Source organism: Carassius gibelio, chromosome B20, assembly GCF_023724105.1.
Source record: "Carassius gibelio isolate Cgi1373 ecotype wild population from Czech Republic chromosome B20, carGib1.2-hapl.c, whole genome shotgun sequence".
In the NCBI taxonomy this organism is placed as follows: domain Eukaryota; kingdom Metazoa; phylum Chordata; class Actinopteri; order Cypriniformes; family Cyprinidae; genus Carassius; species Carassius gibelio.
Window position 1 is genome coordinate 9,770,670 of NC_068415.1, and position 22,736 is coordinate 9,793,405.

At 35.5% G+C, this 22,736-nt stretch overlaps 1 pseudogene; it reads left to right on the forward strand.

Annotated features, from left to right (window-relative positions):
- Nucleotides 1-22,736, forward strand: part of LOC127983515 (NBAS subunit of NRZ tethering complex-like) — a 153,968-nt pseudogene that overhangs the window by 18,801 nt on the left and 112,431 nt on the right.

Below are 22,736 nucleotides of genomic sequence, written 5' to 3' on the forward strand. Positions count from 1 at the left end.
GAGTTTTAGATGGACCATAAATAAGACTGAGCACTTTCAGTAGAAGTTTATCTGGTGATTTGTGTGTGTGTGTGTGTGTGTGTGTGTGTGTTTTCACAGATTGATAACGAGGAGCATGGAGAAGCTCTCAATCTTGCTGAAGCATATGGTCTGGATTATGATCTTGTCTATCATAGACAGTGGAGAAAATCTACAGTCAGCATCGCTTCCTTTCAGGACTACTTGGTAAAAGTCAATCCTTGACCACAGTATTTGTAACAAAAACATTTTGAAATGCAAATAACCCATACAAATCACAAGCATTTCCCCCCACTTTGTTTGTACTTGAAGTGTAGGGTTCCCTAGACATTTTTATGACCAAAATAGGTGCTTAGTATGAGTAGTTCTTAACTGTTTATTTTTTTCCATAGAGTAAGATAAAAAAAAAAAAAAGATAATGGGTCCTGCATTAGTGTGTGGAGCGGGTTCCAGAGGATGTGAATGCGGCCAAAGAGCTCCTGCAGTACAGCCTGAATGGAACCGACCTGAAAGCACTGATCACCATCGTCATCCAAAATTATGTCAAAACGTCCGTCTTAGTAAGTATCCTACAGCAGACATAGCTAGCTGAACGCAGGCCACTGTATCAGTCTTTATATAAATCGAACAGCAACAACAAAGAAATCACTCACTGCTCTTGATTAAAAAGCTTTTATAACTTTAATAAAGTATAATCTTTAAGTTACACAGTCCAACATGCAATGCTGTTTTACATTTGATTACTTTATTCAATTTCTGTACCTAAAAACTTATGCTAGACCAACCTAAAAAAAAAGCTAAATCACTGTTGATTGTTTTTATCTTTACTCTATTGTACTTATTTGTGCTGTTGCTTGTTGTTGGATAGAACATTCTTCTTCTCTTTTTTTTTATTAGAAAGTATAGTTTTTCCATTAACATAGCACATACCGAACTGTACCGGAAAAAACGTGACTCTAAAACTGTGATACAAACCGAACCATGACAAATTTGAACCGTGGCATATATATATATATAATTTTTTTTTTTTTTTTTTTTTTTTTTGGAGCAATAGCCAACAATACATTGTATGGGTCAAAATTATTGATTTTTCTTTTATGCCAAAACATTAGGATATTAAGTAAAGATCATGTTCCATATGTCATAAATTTCCTACCATAAATGTATAAAAACTTAATTTTAGTAACTAATTTTATAGTAATATGCATTGCTAAGGAGTCAATTTGGACAATTTTGGACTTGGACATCTGAAACCCTTATGACTGGTTTTGTGGTCCAGGGTTACATATATACATATAAATTCAGATGTTTCAAATATTTTCAGATTTTTCTGTCCACTATTTGAGTGAATTTAAATGCATAAACATAGTTATCCATATGTATCAAAAAATATATTTGGTAAAGTCCTTTTTGCCCCCATATGTCCTTTGTGGGACCCTCGAAACCTAGTTTAAGAACTTCTGCACGAGCACATACAGCAGTCACAAAACTACTAGTCACGTAAAAATAGCCACAAAACTCCAAATTTGATTACATGGCATGTTTAAAAGCTGGACTATTTTTAACTCGACTTAATAACTTTTTGAATTATCCTGAATAGTTTTACCATGCAATCTGCCCAAGAGCTAAAGCACAGCAGGCTCTCAGCGCACTAATTAAAGCACCACCGCTAAATGTAATGATAAAAAGAAAGAAAGAAAAATACAGATAAACTAGTTGATCTTACTAATGCACTAGTTGGTTGTGTGACGTGACCCACTCCTAGTAGATGTTCTCATAACCCTCATGAGGAAGTTAAATTCAGTGGAAGAGATCTTGGAGACAGCACAGATGGGAAGGGAGAGAAAGAAAGAGCAGGAGACAGATAAAGAGAAGCGAGAGGAAGGGAAGCAGGATAAAATTAAAGCCGTTTATAGATTTATTTCTAATCTGCATAAGGTAATTTATGCCTCTGTTGTGCTTTGCCCAAGAGGCCTTTAATGAAAGAGCCCTTGCTGAGCACAAATTATGAACATTCACACAATCGTTAGGGAGGAAGTTATAGACAAAAAAATCGTAGATTGGCTAACATTTGCTGTTAACACTGCACTAATCAAAACACACTTGTTTACACACAGACAAAATTGCCTAATTTTTCATAGCGTAACTCACGCTCTCCATGCATATCACACAGAACTGTATCTAATTTGCGCTTAATTACTGTACGTTTCCGCCAGCGGTCTGACGCCAGAGTGTGTGTTTGTGTGTTTCCTCCTCAGGCTGTTTGTTTGTATGCAGTCAGCATATTTAATGTGCGTGTTAATATGGCTGTTTATGAGTGGCTGTCTCTGTGAATGATGCATGATGTCCTTTTCCCTCCATCAAAAGAAGAAATAATGATTGACCGAGAGAAAACCGAGAAATAATGCCGAAACAGAAGGAAAAATAAAAACAAAAGCTTTAAGAGAGCAAAAGAGATAAAGAGTGACAGAAAGAGAAAATAGACAGGCACATCAACATTGAGAAAGAGAGCGACGTTAATGGTGTACTTTAATTTCACCCGATGTTCAGCTGTGGTAATGCAACGACAGAAAAGACAATCATCATTCTGTTAATTTCTTTTTAACTACGCCGCTATTATAGCAATGGTGTAGTATCGATCAGATTGCTGGGTTTCGCTGAAGGTGTGTGTGTGTGTGTGTTAGAGAAAGTTCAATGCTCCTCTCTTCTCTCACTATCACAGCTACATGGCATATTTTGATAGTGATTCTCCTTAGCAAGGTCTGCCTGTCAATCAGGCTTCAGTCTCACAGTGATTTTTCTCCCAGTTGAAAATGACACTGCCTGCAGTTTATTCAGCTCCAGCACGGACTCCTTTCAAACATGCAACAGTTTTCGAGATCATTTCAGGCTTATGTGTGCTACCTATTTTAAACCTTATTTGTAAAATAAAATTTAAAGCGTGGAAAAAAAATTCTGTTTTGTATTTTAATACAATATTTTGCTTGTCTTTGCTTTAATTTTTGAGCATAATAATACATTTTTTATTGAGCCTAAATGAGGAAAATGTAAATATAATTTAAATTACGTGTCACAAGCATATTATATTACTGAAACTATGAAACTAGTTAAGTGGAGCCAAAAATATCATAATTCTACATGACATATGAATTGTAGTGTTGTTGCGGAAACACTGATCTATATAAAATGAAATATATGAAGAAAGGAATAACTGTATAATCGAACAATTATTCCGGTTATACTACAGTTACCACACCTCAAGACATCCTCTTATTATGTTTCTGACTTGAATGCATGTCATCTTGTAATAACAATTTTTTTTTTTTTTTGAAGCTGGAACAAGATGTGAAGATGCACAATTGCACAATTTGCATGCTGATAGGTATTTCGATATCTTTATTGTTTGTTGTCGCATTGTTCTCCCACTTTATTTGGGCCTACACCTCTAGCTCCCATTTAAATAAGATTTAAATATTCATATTCATTTATATTTTTTATTACAAATTAAAAATCCTTAAATATCTTATATTGCATATAAATTATAGATATAGATAATTTGAGGCCAGAAAGACAGAAGAGCCTCAAACTGCTGAGTTAAAGGGGATCTGAGGCAAAAGCGCAGTGTTGATTGAAATGAAATAATGCATCACATCAGTGGCACCTTAGATTTTGATGTCAGTTTGCATGCAACTTGTAAATTGTGTTATTGATGTGGTGTTTGAAACTGTTTTTGTGATTAAACCCTGTATTTAATTACTTTTCAGTCTTTGTTTTGTTGGAAAATTGGTCTAAATGTAAAAAAAAAAAAAAAAAACTGTATTAGTTTGGAATGTCACCTATTACTAACCTGCCTCTTTTTTTGTTTTCCAAAGCAAATCAATAGCCTATTTCTTTTCTCTTCTCTTAACCAGCCTGCTAAGCAATTATTCTAATGACTTTTACTTTTACAAGTTCTTAAATGGTTTTTATAGTATTTTTTCCCCTTTTTTTCAAGTTCGACCATGTCAGTAGTCAGTTTTGACACTTTTAAAGACGAGCGACCTTCATCACACTAGTTGTTTGGCGAGCTGACAGCTGTGTGCCGATTCAGTGCACTTTTAAAATGTTGCTTCTACAGTCAGGCCATCCATAAACCCTTGACACGCCATTGAATTCTGCTTTAGTTTCATTACAATCTGAACGACTGGAAAAGAATCGTTCTAGCGTGTGTAGGCCGGCAATAGACGTGCGCTACGTGTCCACGAGCAAGTGTGTTTTTACATAGGCTATTCGTTCAATCTTCTTTTATCAAGTTTGCATTGCGATAACATCCTGCAGTTCAATATTCTTACTCAGTCAAAATGATATGTGCTCGTGTGCGTGTCTCATTGGCATACAACAGGATGCTCAGGTTTCCGCAGTAATGCAGAGAGAATGAGATGAGATTGTAATTGCCTTCTGTGGATTCTCATGTTGACTGATACACGCGCTCGCATGGGCATCCAGGCAATCAGGCATCGGTCACCTCACATTAGCCTGTCTTTGATGACCTAATCTGGGTCTATAATGGCTCACTACCCTTTCAGCACTGTTCTCCCTCTGTTTGCAGCCCTTTTTTTCTCCACTATCAAATCGCCCCATTCATCTGTATTTCCTTGTAATGCCTTTCATTAAATCTGTAAGCCTCTATGCACATGTCTGTCAAATCATCCACCCCTCCCCCAGAGTGTGTGAAGCTTTATTTTATTACACCGTTTTCATGGATATTAGCGGTGGCTCTCTGAAGTGGATGGATGCTGATAAACTCCAGATAAGAGTGTGTTTGCATGCTTAATCCTGTTGATCTCGTGCTCTTCCAGACTGACTCTAGAGCAGAAGGAGCTCTGCAGAAGTAGATCGAAGCTTCTCTGCTATCTGGACCGCTTGGCCGCTTATGAAAAAATTCAATAAAAATAAATCAATAAAGCTTTAAAATTACAGAATATGGCTTTAATGGAAACCAGTTTGGGTTTTAAAAAGATATATTATGGAGAACAGGATTTTCTCTTTTCTTCCTCCCCAGACCAAAACCGTTTTGGGAAAATTAAGCTGGTAGCACTTTATACTACCCTAATTTACATATCACATCTAGCCTATACTCCAAAATTAGAATTTATCGCTGTCATCTCCCTGGTATGCTTTTTTCCTCTTCAAAACTGTGGCAACACACACTGCAAAAAAAAAAAAAAGACTTCTTAATGAGTTTTTAATTAGTTTTTTGGACTTTTGTTTTCAGGAGAAAATATTAAAAATCTGTAGAACAAGATAAATTGACTTGAGAACCACTGCATTAGATATGTTTTGAATATAATTGCATTTTGTTATAATGTTCCGGTGACTTTCACCTTCTTTTACTGCCTGTGCACCGACATAATAGACTTTACAAATGTATCTTCTAAAAATAAAGTTTAAAGTTTAATATCTTATTCACTATTGCTTCTCAACTAAATCGAAGTGACATGACATACAGCCAAGTATGGTGACCCATACTCAGAATTCATGGTCTGCATTTAACCCATCCAAAGTGCACACAGACAGCAGTGAACACGCGCACCAATAAACACAGACACTGTGAACACACACCTGGAGCAGTGGGCAACCATTTATGCTGTGGTGCCCGGGGAGGTGGTATTGAGGGTGGAGAGAGCGCTGTACAGTCATTCCCCCCACCTACAATAACTGCCGGCCCGAGACTCGAACTCACAAACTTTGGATTATGAGTTTGACTCTCTAACCATTAGGCCACGACTTCCCCAACCTTGTTTCAAAGGGATTTTAGATATTTTAACTGGAAATTAAAACTATTAAGAACAGCTTTTTAAAGGACATTAAGTCACTAGGTCCAAGTGTTTCTAATATAGTGTGTGTATGTGTAAAATCAGAATCAGAATCAGAAAGAGCTTTATTGCCAAGTATGCTTACGCATACAAGGAATTTGTTTTAGTGACATAAGCTTCCAGTACACAGAGAGAACAAGACACAGAAAAAAAAAAAAAAGATTTACAAATTGGCAAATAAATAAGTGTATAAACAATTCTGCTATAAATGATAATGGAATAGGATTGAGTGAGATGCAGGAATGTTCTTGGATGGAGGGTTAACAAATAAATATAAAAATAAAATAAAAAATTAAAATTAGAGATGCACCGATTATAAATTTCTTGCCCGATTCCAATTTCTGATTGTTTTCTAAGTGTGACTTGCCAACACCGATTTTTGCAGATCTTTTGCAGAAAATTCAGATTTTCTTTCAAAAAATTATAATTGACAGCATATATAGACAATAATCTACACTTTTTTTAATGCAAAAAAAAATATATATATATATATATATATATATAAATAAATATAATAACATTACAATTCTCCCAATCTAGACAAAGTTATAGATGTTCTCTCACTTAAACAACTCTCAAAATAAACCGAATAACAATTTAAATCTATTATGTCGGTTGCTAAAAAAAGTGTATATGAATAGACATTGTCGATTGTGACATTAAATTAAGATCTGCTCCCATTGCACTTGATTTCATTTTAGGCATTTTTACAGTGTTGCACAATTCTGTTGAGCTAAGGAATGCAATAGCCAATCAGAGGCGTTCAGATGAGTCCAAACTCATGAGTTTTGTTGAGTGCGTGCGCGTTCGGTGACTGAATTCCGGACTCTTGCGAGTTCTCCTATCATAAACACGAAGAGCAGATGAACGTACAATGTAAGTAAAAGATTAATTTCACCGTGTATACAGCTTCAGTGATTATAACGATAGTTTTTTTTTGGTTTGTTTTTTAAACAAAAACTCGCCATAAATCAATGTTAGTGAAATCACTTTCTATATATAATTTATTTGCTGTTTGAATAACCGTGGAATGGAAACGTTATATACTTATCAATTTCTAACATTTTTATTAAATTGTAATCATGTTAAATACAAATTCAGTCCCATTATTTTCAGTCAAATTCGGTCCCAAATTTTATTTAGCCTACATGACACCGATGTCTGATTCTTATCTAAAAGACGTGTTTATGATGTTTAATACATTTGGCTGCTTTTAGCCTTACCCTGGAGTTGGTTCACACTCCACCTATGGATGCATCTCTAATAAAAATATTCTACTGAATATGTGTAATCACTTTCTATATATAATTTATTTGCTGTTTGAATAACCACGGAATGGAAACATTATATACTTATCAATTTCTAACATTTTTATTAAATTGTAATCATGTTAAATACAAATTCAGTCCCATTATTTTCAGTCAAATTCGGTCCCAAATTTAATTTAGCCTACATGACACCGATGTCTGATTCTTATCTAAAAGACGTGTTTATGATGTTTAATACATTTGGCTGCTTTTAGCCTTACCCTGGAGTTGGTTCACACTCCACCTATGGATTCATCTCTAATAAAAATATTCTACTGAATATGTGTTTCATGTCCGCATAAATATTTATGTTCAGTACATTTTCTCAATTCACCCACTTTTGGCAGATAGTTAATTTTAGACGCCGTCAACACCTATTTAGTATTCAGCTGCTGTCATTTCAATCCCTTGATGTGATTTATGCTGGTATGTGAAGGTTAGGCAGAGTAGCAAAAACAGCCTGCTTATTTTTACATTACACCAATTTTATTGCAGATATTGGATGTTGGTCAGTTATTAATTAATAGTAAAATGATACAGACTGCCTTCTGAAGTATCTTTGATCATCCTGAAACCATAAACCCACAGCGAATGGCGTGACTAGGATTTTAGATCCTTAGTTATCTCAGTTATCTAGTCATTTCATCTCACCGTTTTTTTTAAATAAAATGATCAATGTGTGAACGACTTCATATCGTAATGCTTTGTTTCAATTTAAAAGTAATCAGCAGGAGAGGGTCTTTGTTTCATCCTGTCGCATAGTTAATGTCCTGCTCATATTGTGATGGATGGCCTTTGTCAGCATCTTCATCTGTAATTGATTTCTATGGGAATAGTTCTGAATGTAACCAGACCTCTGAGACATTAAACACACACGTGCAAGTGCACAGCACACACATACATATGTTTTACACTGTCGACTTAAAGGCTGTAATTGTAAATGTCAAAGCGATAAATGTCAGCAGTGTGGACTGGTAGGATTTACCTCAGACGTATATGTGCGAGACCCTCTCCTGAACTCTCATGCTTTTTTGCTTTCTTGCTCTCTGTCTCTAATCCTTCTTGTTACATCACTTTTCTTCAGGAGATTCTGGGTGGACCCCATGCGGCAGAGCAGCGATTTGATGCTGAGTTTTTCAAGAGGTTCCGCAATCAGAATATTGTTCTGTCAGCAAGAACGCATGCAAGGGTAAATCTTTCTTCCTTTGTTCTCCGTCCATGACGCGAGCGTCTGTAACGGGGTCCTGCGGCGTGAATTATAGTCACCATTTCACAGTTTTGTAGATAAGTGTGTGCGCCCTTGCTAGCTAGCGTGTGGCGTAAAATATGGATCCCCTCCTTATCCTGAGTATTTTAAAGTGTAGATGTCTGAAATATGGCGACCTGCCCATTGCAAAGGCTTCTGGGGGTTTGTAATGTGGGAAATATTGCTGCAGAGTATAAAGCTGTCCGTAGTTAGTTCTGTTTCATAAATCATCTATTCATTATTTATCTCTATCAATCTTGTTCCTCTCATCTCTTTCTCTCTCTTAGGAGAGCAACGTGCAAGAGTTGGATATTCTCTTCACTTACTACGGCTCTGAGCTGCTCCAGCACCGGCTCGCTGTTCTTTTCAATTTCCCAGGAACCTCCTCTCCTCACGAGTACTCCGACCTTCTGCCTAAGGCAGGGTAAGAATTACTTATTAGAGGATGCCGATCTACCGTGAACAGGATAAACAAAAGCCACATAAATCTTTTTGAAAGAGCCTAACGGGAAAAGGTCATTTTTAGATGACGGGTCCACTGAAAGAGGTTATTAGGTACCGTCTGCTATATGACCGAATGAGGTGCTAGTTTAAAACAGGTTGGTTATGTAAATGAGACATTTTGCAGTGCACCTTTTCCATATGTGCTTTAGTCTTTGAGACCTTAAGATTATGAAATAACTGCAGGCTGTGAGGTTACCTGCAGGCTCTGGGCCAAAAATACTAAAAATAAACACTGAAGGGATATGTACACAGCCGTTCAGACGTTTAGGGTCGGTGAGATTTTTGTGCCGATTTGGTGCTTAAAAACTGTTATTTTTGAGAAACCGTAATTTTTAAAAAATAACTTTTTGGTTAAAGCTTTGATCATTTCTGAATACATAAAAAAACACAAAAAAAACCCCACTTTTGAACGGTACTATGTATGACTGTCAAAATTAATTAATCAAATGTGTGGTTAAAGGTTTATTTTAGTTGACTATTTCATTCTAAGTTTAACATCATTAACACATTTATTCAGCATGATGTTTTAATTTTCTGTATTATGTTGCATGTATTCTAAAATAAAAGAATTGATTGAACTGACACATACACAAAAGTCCCCCATTTATCAGTAAATGATGATGAAAGACCCTCTTTATGGCCAAGCTGATAATTAATCAAACCTAGATGGGGCGTTTAATAAAAGTTATGTGCGTTCCTTGTTTAATTTGATTATTATATTATTATCAAAGCTCACACAAGTGAAATGTGTCATAGCAACATTAATGTAAAAACCAGTATAATATTGCAGGTAAGCAACAAAAACCTTTTAAAGAGTTCACCCAAAAATGAAAACTGTAATCATTTATTCGCCATCATTTCATTCCAAACCTGTATGAGTTTGTTTCTTATGTTGAACATAGAAGATATTTTGAAGAATGCTGGTAATCAAACTTGACTTCCATAGTATCTCTTTCCCTACGGACATCTGTTTGGTTCTTCAAAATATCTTCTTTTGTGTTCAAAATTAGAAAGAAACAGGTTTGGAATGACATGAGGGTCCATAAATAATTACAAAATTTTAATTTCCAAGTCCATAAAGTGCAGGTATAATTGACTTATGTATAATTGTTTATTTAACTCTAGTTTCTCGTTTGTGTTTCCAATAAGTTTCATATATTGCCAGCCAGAATTTTTCCTGGCGAGCTTTTTCAGAAAGAAAGATTTCTTGCCATATCCTGAAGTGAGTAAGCGATTAAAATCAGGGACTACATCTTCGGGACAGACATATCTGAGCTCACTCCGAAAGACCTCAGATATTTGAGTCCAGAACAATGTGTAACAGAGCCATTATATTTAAGAGCGGACACTTTTTAACTCAGAAGCCTTAAATGTCAAACATCAGATATCCCAAGACAGTCGGAGGGATTGAATCACTGACCTCTCCGTTACCAGCAACAACCTAAGTGACCGGCAAGTCCATCCCGACACTTTTACTTCTGTGCTGCGCCACTGATTTCAGTGTCATGTGTTCTTTTCCTGAAAAGAGGAAAAAGTGGTTTCATTTAGAAACTCTGTTGAGCTTGATTTGTATTTAAGGAGCAATTAATCACGAGTGGCAGACAGCTGTACGTAACATCCCTAGTATTACATGATTGATTTGTCATAATTACTTTTAACAGCAGCTTTTGACAGCCGTCTTAAAAATAGACTTCAGTTTAGCTTTAATTTCCATTTCACTTCATAGCTGAGCAAGAAGCAATGAGATTTTGCAGATTTGAAGGCGTTAATACGCCGAACGCTTTTGTGGCGTCGGGTAAGACTTCCTCAGGGATTTTGCACAGATCTTGTTCGCCGATGACACACTCCAAAAGTGTGCTGTCTCTTTTGACGCCCTCAGAACTCAGACATGAAAGACTGATGTAATTGCTCACTCTAAATATATACACGAAAAGTATCAAAACAGAGGAAACAGGCAATAGCTTCCACACTTACGCTTACACTGAGATGAGGACCCGGTGAGAGCTTGTGCGGCTCTGTTTTGTACATATTGTAATCTAGCAATGTTTTTGTCAGGTAGGTGGTTATACACGCTTTGGTGTGTGTGTATGGGAGTGCGCTGATTTAGTGGACAGGTTTGTGTGTGTTAAGAGAGAGAGAGATGCACAGAGTAAGGGCATTTGCAACTTCCCCCCCTAATGTTCCAGTAATGGGGGTGACAGAATAGATTTAGTGTATTGGATTCGGTCACCCTCCTTCCGCCCATTCTCTCTTATGGAGGTCAGTCGCCTCTGCAGTGAACATCCATCACCGCTCAGCAGCTGGAGGCCGGTTTCCTTCTCTCCCCGGCCTGTGAGCGCTAACAGCTCTGCTGCAGGACTCACGCCGTACCAGTGGTCTCTCGCCATCTGCCGTCTCTGCTAGAAAGAAACACAGCCAAATTAACTTTTCTTTTAGACTTTTTTTCTTTCTTCTTCTTTGTCTTCATCTTTGTTGTCTTCTCCATATTGAATCGCATTTTTGAGGGCCAAAACATGCTCCAAAACTCATGAAATTTTGCACAGGTGTCAGAACTGGCAAAATGTACACCTGCTATGGGTTTCAGAAGTGGGTGTGGCAAAATGAAGTGGGTGTGGCAAAATTAGCTTGGTGCTAAAGCAAGGAAGTTGAGTGCAAGGACTGCTGACTGAGTGGTACCTGACCAGGGCACAGGACAGAGAGCAATTCTCGCCAGGTACACAAGTGCACACGATGACAGAAGTTGACACTCAAACACGTATCAAACCACACCACTCTCTTTTGCACTTTCGCTTGACTGACACCTTATCTGGCTGAAAAACAAACAACTTCCTCTGTACACATACAGATGCACATCTGACTCACAGATCTTTCTTTCTCTCTCTTTTGTCTTTCCCTCTGTCTCTCTCTCTCTCTTTCCTGCTTTCCTTCTGTCTTTTGCCTTCTGTCTGTCTACCTGTCTTTATTTCTGTCTATTTTTCTTGCTTTCTGTTTCATGCTTTTCTTCCTTCCTTTCCTAGTTTATTTCTTTGCCACCTTCCTTCCAACCATCCTTTCTTTTTTGAGTCTTTCTATCTCGTTTCCTCCATCTGTCCTTTCTTTCTTTCTTTCTTTCTTTCTTTCTTTCTTTCTTTCTTTCTTTCTATGCTTTTCAAAGATATATATTTCCAAAATAACTGCTTTAAAAGAAACGCTTAAAGACACTGATTTTCCACAATTCCACAAATGCTTTTCATTTTACTAAAAGCTGCAATTACAGTGGGGTCCAAAAGTCTGAGACCTCTATTTAATATGCTTTTAATTTTCATTCTTCTGATTCAGTACTTTTTTGTTATTATAAATTGTATTTTTAGCATTAGATTTTTGAGTGCAGTTAAAAAAACACGCATTTCAAAATATCTTATTTGTACAATATGTGCTTACATTGTGCAAAAGTAATCTACTGAGCAATATTTTTAAGAATTTCGAAGTAAATGGGGCGTAGATATTTTAAAAGTAATCCCACCTGGAGAGTTTTAGTTATTCCAAATACAGTCTAATTTAAAGTGAAGATTTTTGGTCTTTGTTTTTCAGCCTGAATTTCTGTATGAGTAGTCTCAAACTTTTTGTCCTCACAAAATATGAACATTATGACAACTGCTATCACTCAACTGTAAGCACAGCCTGTTTCAGGAAGTGCTGCAGAGCAGGAGAGACATCACTCTGTCAGGACAGAGGTTAAAGCAAGGAGAAAGGGCTGCTCTGAAAGAGCCTGACATGTGAAGTGAGGGAAAAAGGACTGGCAGTGCCTGGGAGCAGATTGAAACTGAAAAAAAAAAAAGACAGAAAAATAAATCTAATGTAATAAAAGATCTGATCATCTGAGCTCTGCCTGCCTGTTTGGTCCTTATAGAAGGGAAGAATGGCTGAGAACGATGGCAAAATGTTTGTGCATATAGAGATCAATACTTCTGTTCAACAAAAGCCAGGTGTGCGTAAACAAAGGTGTGCTGTTTGCAATCATTTGTTTATAAGGCAAATACACGTACTGCTTTTGATCCTGATTTAGTGTTGTGTTAAGCAGCTCTGCTTGTTGTATTGTGTTATTGTGAAGGCTGTATTGCTCCGGAGGTGTTTGGCTCTTGTTAACGCCAATGTCAAGGGTTTCGTTTCCTACCAGGTGAGAAAACAGCAGCAATCATTTCCTCTATGCAGGCATCCACTATTGATTGGCACCATGCTCTGCCTGTCAACTGGTAGAGGAATACCAATCGTCAGCTCATGATGCTTACTGTATTGATGGGCCGCTGAGGCGGGTGGGATTTCATCGACTGGTTCTACTTTTTACGCATCTGATAGGGGATTCTACTTGTAGCATTCTTTCGATTTTATTGTCAGTCTTTTGTATTTTTGCATCTCTGTTTGATGTGGTCTGACAGGTTTCATAGATTCAGATTTTCACTCAATTGTACACACTCTTTTAATGGATTTAATTGTTTTTAATCAACAGTTTGAGTTGTAGGACACCAACACACAAAAAAATGTAAAATTTTGTAGCTGAATCATTAAATGATGGCGAAAGACCTTTTTAATGGCCTGTTTATTCCTAATAAATGGTCCCACATGAGCTTATTCATAAAAATGAAGTAAAAAGTAGTGTGTTACTACATTATTTTATTTGGGTAGCACACATATTCTGAATGCCTTTGGCAGAATTCAAATGAGCCATTTTAATCTAGATTAATATAGATTAATTCCAAGATTATAGTGAGATTAATCTAGATTAAAAAAATTAATCTATGCCCACCACTAATATATATTGTTGTATACAATTTATATTATTTACTTAATTATTATGATTTATTTTATTTGTATTTTTTAAAAGGCTCCTTAGAGACACATTTCAATCAAATTAAAGATTAATTATAGTAAAAATAAACAATTAATTAAGTAACATATACATTAAAATACAAAATATATAAACTATATTTTATGCACAGTTCAGTTCCTAAAACCTGTATTCTTATTTGAATGTGTTAGACAGTGCTTCCCTCTTATTTATATTGCAGGTCTCTGTTAGATTGCTTCAGCTTTTTGATTGGTCCACACAGGTTGATTGTGCTCTGTCTCTGGTGCGTCTGGGAAAAGTGCAGAACATTCCTGGGCTGGAGGTGCTGTGTGAGGACCCGGTTACCATGGAGACACTGGTGTACAAGACATCATGTGACCTGAGTCTCACACTGAAGGAGCTGCAGCAGCTCAGGGACATTGACAAGCTCCGCCTCCTCATGAAAAATGTATGTTATGAGGCTGTTCTCTCTTTGTTTTGCTGTCTACAGACTCCTTCAACACTTGTATTATTATGTTGGCATTTATCACCGCCGTCTGTATATAATACTGACATAGTGTAATGTTTTTTTCTTGTCTGAAGTGTCAGTAGCCATGCTGTAAGCACAGTGTATTGATTTAAACACCTCTGCTTCGCTCAACAGTCATACATACTGTGTATTTAAGCAGCTCTTTATATAAAAGAGCACTAGTGAAAATGACAGATCTGTGAGAGTGTGTCTAGATTTGTGTTAACAGGGGTGGTCTCATTATGACTGCAGTAAGCACATCCAGCGGGCTTGTTTGGATTTAATGCTTTCATTAAAAATGATTTAATACTCATTTGCTCGTTTAAGGGGAAATGCTTTGAGTGGGTGAATTGCCATCTTAGCGTCTGTTTGCTAGTGATACTTTTAATGTTTTCTGAGGGAACACTCAATTCAATCAGAAAAGATCATTCTGTCAGCTTTTACTCACCCTCATGTCGTCCCAAACTTTCTTTCTTCTGTGGAGCATAAAAGGAGACAAAAACCGCTTCTGAAAGGATCTGAATGATTTCTTCTTTCAAAAAGGCAGTGTTTTTGAAGCTTTGTAAGACTCCAGTCTTGTTTATTGGAATTGGGAAAACAGAAACATGCCCATTCTTCTGAATTACTCGTTTTGTGTTTAAAGGTGCTGTATGTAAATTTTTGACTCTACTAAGGCTTACAAATACCATAATATGTTTGCAGATATTTAAGAAACATGCTAAGATAACATACTTGTTTATCTGAAAAGTAATGCTACAGTCAGTTATTATCTTTAAAAAAAAAGTGCGTTCTGGGCTGGAATATCGGTTTTTGTTTTGATTTGTGAAACCTGCCCACTTCCAGTTTACCTAATTGTATTTTGGCACTTCAGGTTATCAGTTGGCAGAAAACATAGCGTATTTAATTTCATTTATCATCAAGTCTGCTCGTTCCTGTTTCAGAATCAGAATCAGAATCAGAATCAGAATGAGCTTTATTGCCAGGTATGTTCACACATACGACAGTCTGAGTAGGATGGTCCGGGTGAAAAAAATAACCACTCCAATATTTTGAACTGATTTGAACTGCAATACCTAGTTCAGCCACTCTGTGTTCCTTTAAAACTACTGTATTGTGTTTTTTAACATTTACGACTCTATTGTACTTCATGATTTCTCTGTCTTAGTCCAGTGAGGATTGATATGTGAGGAATTCCTTCCAGTGGATTGTCCTGTTTCTGCAACGCTGGGAAGGACAGTGTGTGGGCTCTGCTTCCACTTTGTTTAGAGAATATCTGGTAACCCTCGCCAAAGATGATCTTGCACTCCCACTCAAAATCTTCCAGCAAGATGTAAGTCAAACCACATACGTATACTTCTCTATCAAAACAAGCACATATGAAATGCAGTTTTAGAATTATATATATATATTTTAATTTTTAATATCTATCTATTCATCCATATATCCATATATCCATCTATCTATCCATCTATCCATCTATCTATCTATCTATCTATCTATCTATCTATCTATCTATCTATCTATCTATCTATCTATCTATCTATATATAATGTATTTATTATAGTGTATATTTTATTGTAAAATAAATGAACACAAATTTGTACATATGCTGTTATGAGGATGTCCTGTTAACATTTGTTGTCCTTGAATGATATCATACTCATAAATACCTCCTGTTCCTAATAGACATAATATGAACCCTTTATTTTACTCAAGACATTTGTGGCCTATTTTATGAGCTGTGAAGATACTTTGCACCTGGCAAAACAAGTACACAAGTCTCATTTTTCTGTACTGATGTGATTTAATATTAAAAATTCAGTAGCGGCACTACTAATATTGTTGCTCTTTCATGATAAATTGCTTGTTCTTTTCCTCATTTATAAGTCACTTTGGAGAAAAGCGGCTACTAAATGAATAAATGTAAGTAATTTAATGTCACACACACAGATAGAGATATTAGAGAGAGCAGTGAAATGATTAGAGGAAGAGCCATTCCAATTCAGAGTCCAAAGCCACAGAAGACCTTCAGACACACACACGTACACGCTCTCTCACAAGGCCATGATAAAAAATGTATGACCAGCTTACACATCTGAGGCATCAATTTCCCTCACAGGAAATTAATAAAAGCGGCTGGAGAGAAATCAGGTGTATGAGATTGTGCATGGGTTTGTGTTTCTTTTTTGTGTTTGAGTCTGTGAAACAGCCTTCCACATTCAATGTTGTGTGAAATGAAATTCAATCTAATCCACACCAACGTTGATTTTTTTTGTCTGCTTGTGTGTGCATCTGTGCTTGAGTTACTATTGTCTGAGAGGAGATGCGATGAAATGGCTCTATATTAACACTTGTATGAAGGTCATACATACAAAGTTATGTTCTATTGTATAGCCGTACAAGTTGGTTGTTTCAAAACCTCCCTCTATAGCATTTTTGAGCATTAAAATAAGGCAATGATCCTCGGAATTGCTATATAGGGCTCTTCTTTACTAGGTCTTGCCATTAATTTACACTATACCAATGATAACGTGTTTGTTTACCTGCAGAGTCATTGGAGATTCAGATCAGATGATGTCTGTGGCATTAGAGTGTATCTACAGTACAGCTGTGAGAGAGACGGCCAGCTTGCACTCTGCTATGATATTCTTGAATGTCTGCCACAGAGAGAATATGGGTGAGCTCACATAACTGAGAACAATTTTTGATTCAGCTATTCACTCAGAATTGTTATGGTAATATTACGCACAAGCATTTTAAAGTTTGCGGTCACTAAGATTTTTTTTCCTTTACAAGAAATTACAAGGATGCATTGATCAAAATACAAACATTTCAAAAGATTTCAGCTTCAAGTAAATACTTGAATGAATGTAAAGACACTTCAACATTAGCCACCCAACATTATTAATAAGGAATGAATCAGCATATGTGACCCTGGACCACAAAACCAGTCTAAAGTGTCAATTTTTCAAAATTGAGATTCACACATCATCTGAAAGCTGAATAAATAGCTTTCCATTGATGCAGTGTTTGTTAGGAAAGGAAAATATTTGGCCGAGATACAACTATTTGTCTCGGAATCTGAGAGTGCCGAAAAATAATTCTGATAAAATAGCCTTTAAAGTTGTCCAAATGAATTCTTAGCAATGCATATTACTTATCAAAAATTTGGTTTTGATATATTTATGGTAGGAAATTTACAAAATATCTTCATGAATTTAATGATCTAATGATTTTTTGCCATAAAAGAAAATTTTATTATTTTGATCCATTTTGAGTTTTTTTTTTTTTTTTTTTTGGCTATGGTTAAAAATATACCCCAGTGACTTAAGGGTCATATATTAGTAATATTTTTGAAGGCTGATGTGACAATTCAATGCTAGAATAATGGTAAAGATACAAATACAGTATATGGCAAAAAAACATCTTTAAAATATAAATATTTTAAATTGTGGTGATATTTCACACTATTACTGTTTTTGGCTATATATTTTCAAATAAATGCAAGCTTGATGAACACAAAAATATTATTTTAAACATCTAATTGACCATAATCTTTTAAATGTGTGTGTGTATGTGTGTGTGTGTGTGTGTGTATATATATATATATATATATATATATATATATATATATATATATATATATATATATATATATATATATAATTCATATTTAAAATGATAAAAACAATAAAAAAATGGTGCAGTCTTATAACTGTGTTCATGTTGTATTGCAAATCACTTTTGCTACTATTGGGGTGTAATACAGGTAAGGTTTGGGACCTTATTTGTGCTATGGTCAGGTTTGACGGTGGGATTGTGCCAGCGATGTAATTACAGATTCAATTATATGCTGGTATTTTTAGATAAGTACATCATAAAAGTATGCATGTACACAATAAGTGCATTGTATCAAATGAGTAATTTAAATGTTAGTACATTGTAATTAAAGACACTTCATACAAAGTGGTTCCAAAGCTGGTCATTAAAGCTGGCCTCTCAACTTCAAAACTTGTCCTGCCACTGCTGTCACTAAAGCCCTGTCAAACACACACAATTAGCACGTGTGCACAGTTATCACTAAGCCCCTGATTAGTTCATTATTAGCACAGCATGTGTCTTTCTGCCTTCAAAGTGTGAACCCTCAAAACCTCTCAGCATTACTTATTATATTCCTGCTGCCTATAAATGTCTTGGAGACTGAGAGGCCTGTCACTCGAAAATAAATATTGACATAAAATATAAATGTCCAGTCTTTGGACGGCAAATGAAGTGTTAGCGTGTGTACAAAGGGTTGGTGTTTTTCTAGCATGATTCTCTCAAGGGGCAACGAAATAACACATTTACACCAGAAATAATGTGATTCGCAAAATTTGGTGACTGCTTTATCACAAGGGTTCGATATTGTTATGCTAAAAACAGTTTTGATACATTTGCACATTCTGCCATCTGGCTTTTTCTCATTCTCACTTTCAGTCAATCTGTTGTACAATCTCTCTGTACCTTTGCAAAACCCTAATGTGTTTTTACACTCCTATTGTTGTACAAGGATCAATGCTTAAGGGTTTTTCCAGAGCTCCTCTTCTTATCTTTTGCCGCCCCTGGAAAAATGACGTGTTTGTAAATGCTATTCAGACATGGGATGAGGAGATGAATTGGGTTACACAGACTACAACAAAATATGTAAAGATCTTTTTAGTAAAATGTCGGAACTTAAAAAGTGCCTCGGGAAATATTGCACTCATTTCAAGTTTGGTTTAGACTTATGAAGTCTGAGTTTTGTCAGCAATATGTTTTTTTTTTGTTTTTTTTTTTGCAATTCAGACATCATCTCCATGGCAACTGGACTCTCAAGCAGAATTGCACTTGATTTCAGCTCAAGTTCACATAAGGGGCACAGCAAAAAAATAAAAAATAAAAAAATAAAACACTTGTAAACACACACACAAAAAAAGAAAGTAGCAGTTGCTCAGCTGCTACTATATTGTTAGTAATTGAACAAAATATTTGCAACTTAATTCTCTCAAGCAAACATTTTCATTTAGTCAGAATACTCTGCTAATGTTTGAATAACTGTCTGTGAAGAAAAATGCTTCTTGGGTCCAGATGGTGTTGTTACAGCATCTGGCAGCAGATGCTAACTGGACCAGCCCTCTCACTATTGTAATGTGTGTTGACCTTGTCTGGTGATCAGATAGAAAACAAGTATTGAGTATTCATAGAAGCCACTATAACCAATGAGTTTTTATAACAAAGAGCAAGTATAAAAGCGTATAACCAGAATGGCTGGCATACCGAAGCACTGAGCTGGTGATGTTATTAGATAATAGAAGGCTGAAGTGACTTTCAATAGACGTAAGTCTGTGTGTGTTCAGATGGCTGATCTTTGGTCTTGTTCACTTCTCTCTCTTTCTCAGACCAGAGTTAGACTCTACAAAAGCCTTGCATGACTAGGTGGACCCTCTCAAGAAACACTTGCGGTGAGAAGAGGATGAATGATTCAAGTCAAGCTAAATTTGTTTGCATTATTTGTGCTTTACACAATACACATCGTTTCAAGGCAGTTTTATAGAAAGACTGTCACATTTTAGAGCCTTAATGCTGTACTATAGAGTGATTTTAGAGCTGGTAATATATTGCTATGGTTTAAATGATCCTCACAACTTTGATCTAAATATAATGGCATTTATTTGTATTTGCAGACTCTGACACATGATCAAGTGTTCAGTGTGATTAAAGTCTTTCAGCTTTTTCAGAGAGATATATTATGCTCTGAATATTAAATAATGTAATGCAATGTAATATGATATGATATAACATGATATAAATTAATCATTCATCTTCATATAACACAACCATTCTCACATGCAAATTTGGTGCTTTAAGTAACATTTATTTTCATTAATAATGTTGAAACCTTTATTTTGAAGCTGTGATTATTTTTTTAAGAACAGTATTTATTTGGATTCATTTTTTGTAACATTATAAATGTCTATAATAATACATTCAGTTACATTAATGCGTCCTTTAAAACAAATCATACTGTCCCCTTTTGCATGGTAGTGTGTAGATTAATATTGTGCATTGCCTAATATATAATTTTAAACATTTAGTTTAATGTATTATTTATTTTTTCAATATTTTGTTTTTGTAAATTTGTAAATTATTTATTCGTTTAATATAGCGTTGTAAATTTAAAACGGTATTTCATAGCCAATATTATTAGTTCAGCAATGTTAGATGTGAATTTCAAAGGGTTGATTTTATCAGTTTTAAAAGATAAAATTTTGTCATTTTGTCTCTGAAACATTGGATCAACCACTCAACACAGTAGTTTATCAATTACATAACCAGTCTGTTTCAAACGCTTCAAGACAGATTGGCCACATTACCTCATATTCCATACTAGGCTATTTATTATTTATGTGTTTGATTTGGACTCCAAAATTTGCATATTAACTCAAAGAAATGCGTTGTAATCCTTTCTAGATGTCACTATTGTGATATATGTCTGTTTCCTGGTAGGGTCCTTTCACACAACTGCAAAGGGCCAGTCAGGGGATTTATTAGGGCCTAACAGCAACATGATTGATCTGAACTGCAGAATTATCGATATTAATCTGAATGCGGCATTATGTGTATGTTTCTCAAAGCCCTTCAGCAATCAAAGCTAATGAAAAAGAAAGGAACATTGTTGTGTCTCGCTGGTACTTGGGCGTTTTGATTTGATCAGAGGTGGTACTTGACCTGAAAAGTTTATGAGCCGCTGGTGTAGTCAGTATTTGGTGTGTACTGATGTAAGCTTCAGCACGTTGCAGGAGACTTTCTCATGCAACTACTGAGAATAGCTGTCATTTTTGGGGAGAGCGGATGGGAAAATTGGAAGTTTTTGGTCTACTCATGTCCATCATGATATCTCCCTCATGCAGCACATGAGAGAACAGAGGCATTTTAGGATTTCATGCATATAGTCTCCAAAACCTGCTGAAGTGTTCACTCATTTAGTCTTTTACCACATTACAATACCTAGTTTGTTATGTTAGGAAAGATGGAGCAGAAATGATTGTATTTGTTCACCGCTTGAGACTATATTGCACACTTTGTGTGATGTTACATACGCAATACTCCCTGAATGACAAAAGAAACTACTTGAAATTCAGTCTGGCTGATCAGACTGAGACACATTCCCAGAGAAAAAAAATCTGATTTTTAGGATCTGATTTATAAACATTAGGTTTAGTTTTCAAAACTTAAAAGACTTCAGAAAAAAAAGAAAGTAAAGAAACTGATTTGAATGAGATAAACCAAACAAATCTAGTTCTGCCTGTCTGAACAAAGCATGTTTGTATGTATGCTGTATGCTGCACCTTGTTTGCATGCTGTTCCGTGTTTATGTCTTTCTGTCTGTTTGTGTGTCAACCCCAGCTCAGGTGACGTGATCAGCCTGTAATGGCTCCGTAGAGACACATTCCTTTAGATCCATTAGAATTCTGTCGGTGGAAAGGATGATGAAAGCCCCTTTTTCAGATATTTATGACTGGCCTGGGAGGGCACAGTCGCTGCAGCCTTAATTTCACTCTTTTTCTCTTGTTTGCTTTCTAACTTATCACTCGTTTTACTCAGTCTCTTAAGATTTCCCCTTTTTCCTCTTTGCATCTGAATTGTGACTTTGCCAGTGTTTTCTTTTACCCCCCCCTGCTCTCCACTCTCTGTTTGAATGTTAAAGAGGGCATATCAAAACCAGATTTTCATTCCTGTTTTGGAAGAAATCAATGTAGACATTCTGTAATGTTCACAATAAATAGATATTACCAAAAGTTTAGGAGTTATTATTTTGATTGTTTTACACCATTTATCACTTTTTTATCAATTTTACATACACTTTAATACAAAGACATATCAGTGTGTAAGTGTGTGTGTGTGTAATGTGTGTGTGTATGTATATATATATATATATATATATATATATATATATATATATATATATATATATATATATATATATATATATATTGTGCATGCATACTGTATTTAAGCAAAATATGTTGTTTACATATTAAATATATTCATATATAATATATGTAAATATATGTAATGTATTTAAAAATATAAATATATATTGTATGTGTGTGTTTACAGTGTTGGGGAAAGTTACTTTTAAAGGTAATACATTACAATATTGTGTTATACCCTAAAAAAGTAACTAGTTACGTTACTTAGTTATTTTTAATGGAAAGTAATACGTTATGTTACTTTTAAATATGAGCAGGGACTTGATTGTTTGTTTTTAATATAAAAGTTCTATTTATAGCAAATGTAAATGCCCTTTCAGACCAAAAAGTGTAATGAATAAACCTCAGGCTGAAGGAAAAGTAAATTAACGTCTGTACAGTAGAACACTGGAGAAAGAAGGTTCAACACTAAAATAAAGCTTTCAGAAACAAAATAAAATTGCAAGATAAAATGTTTTGCA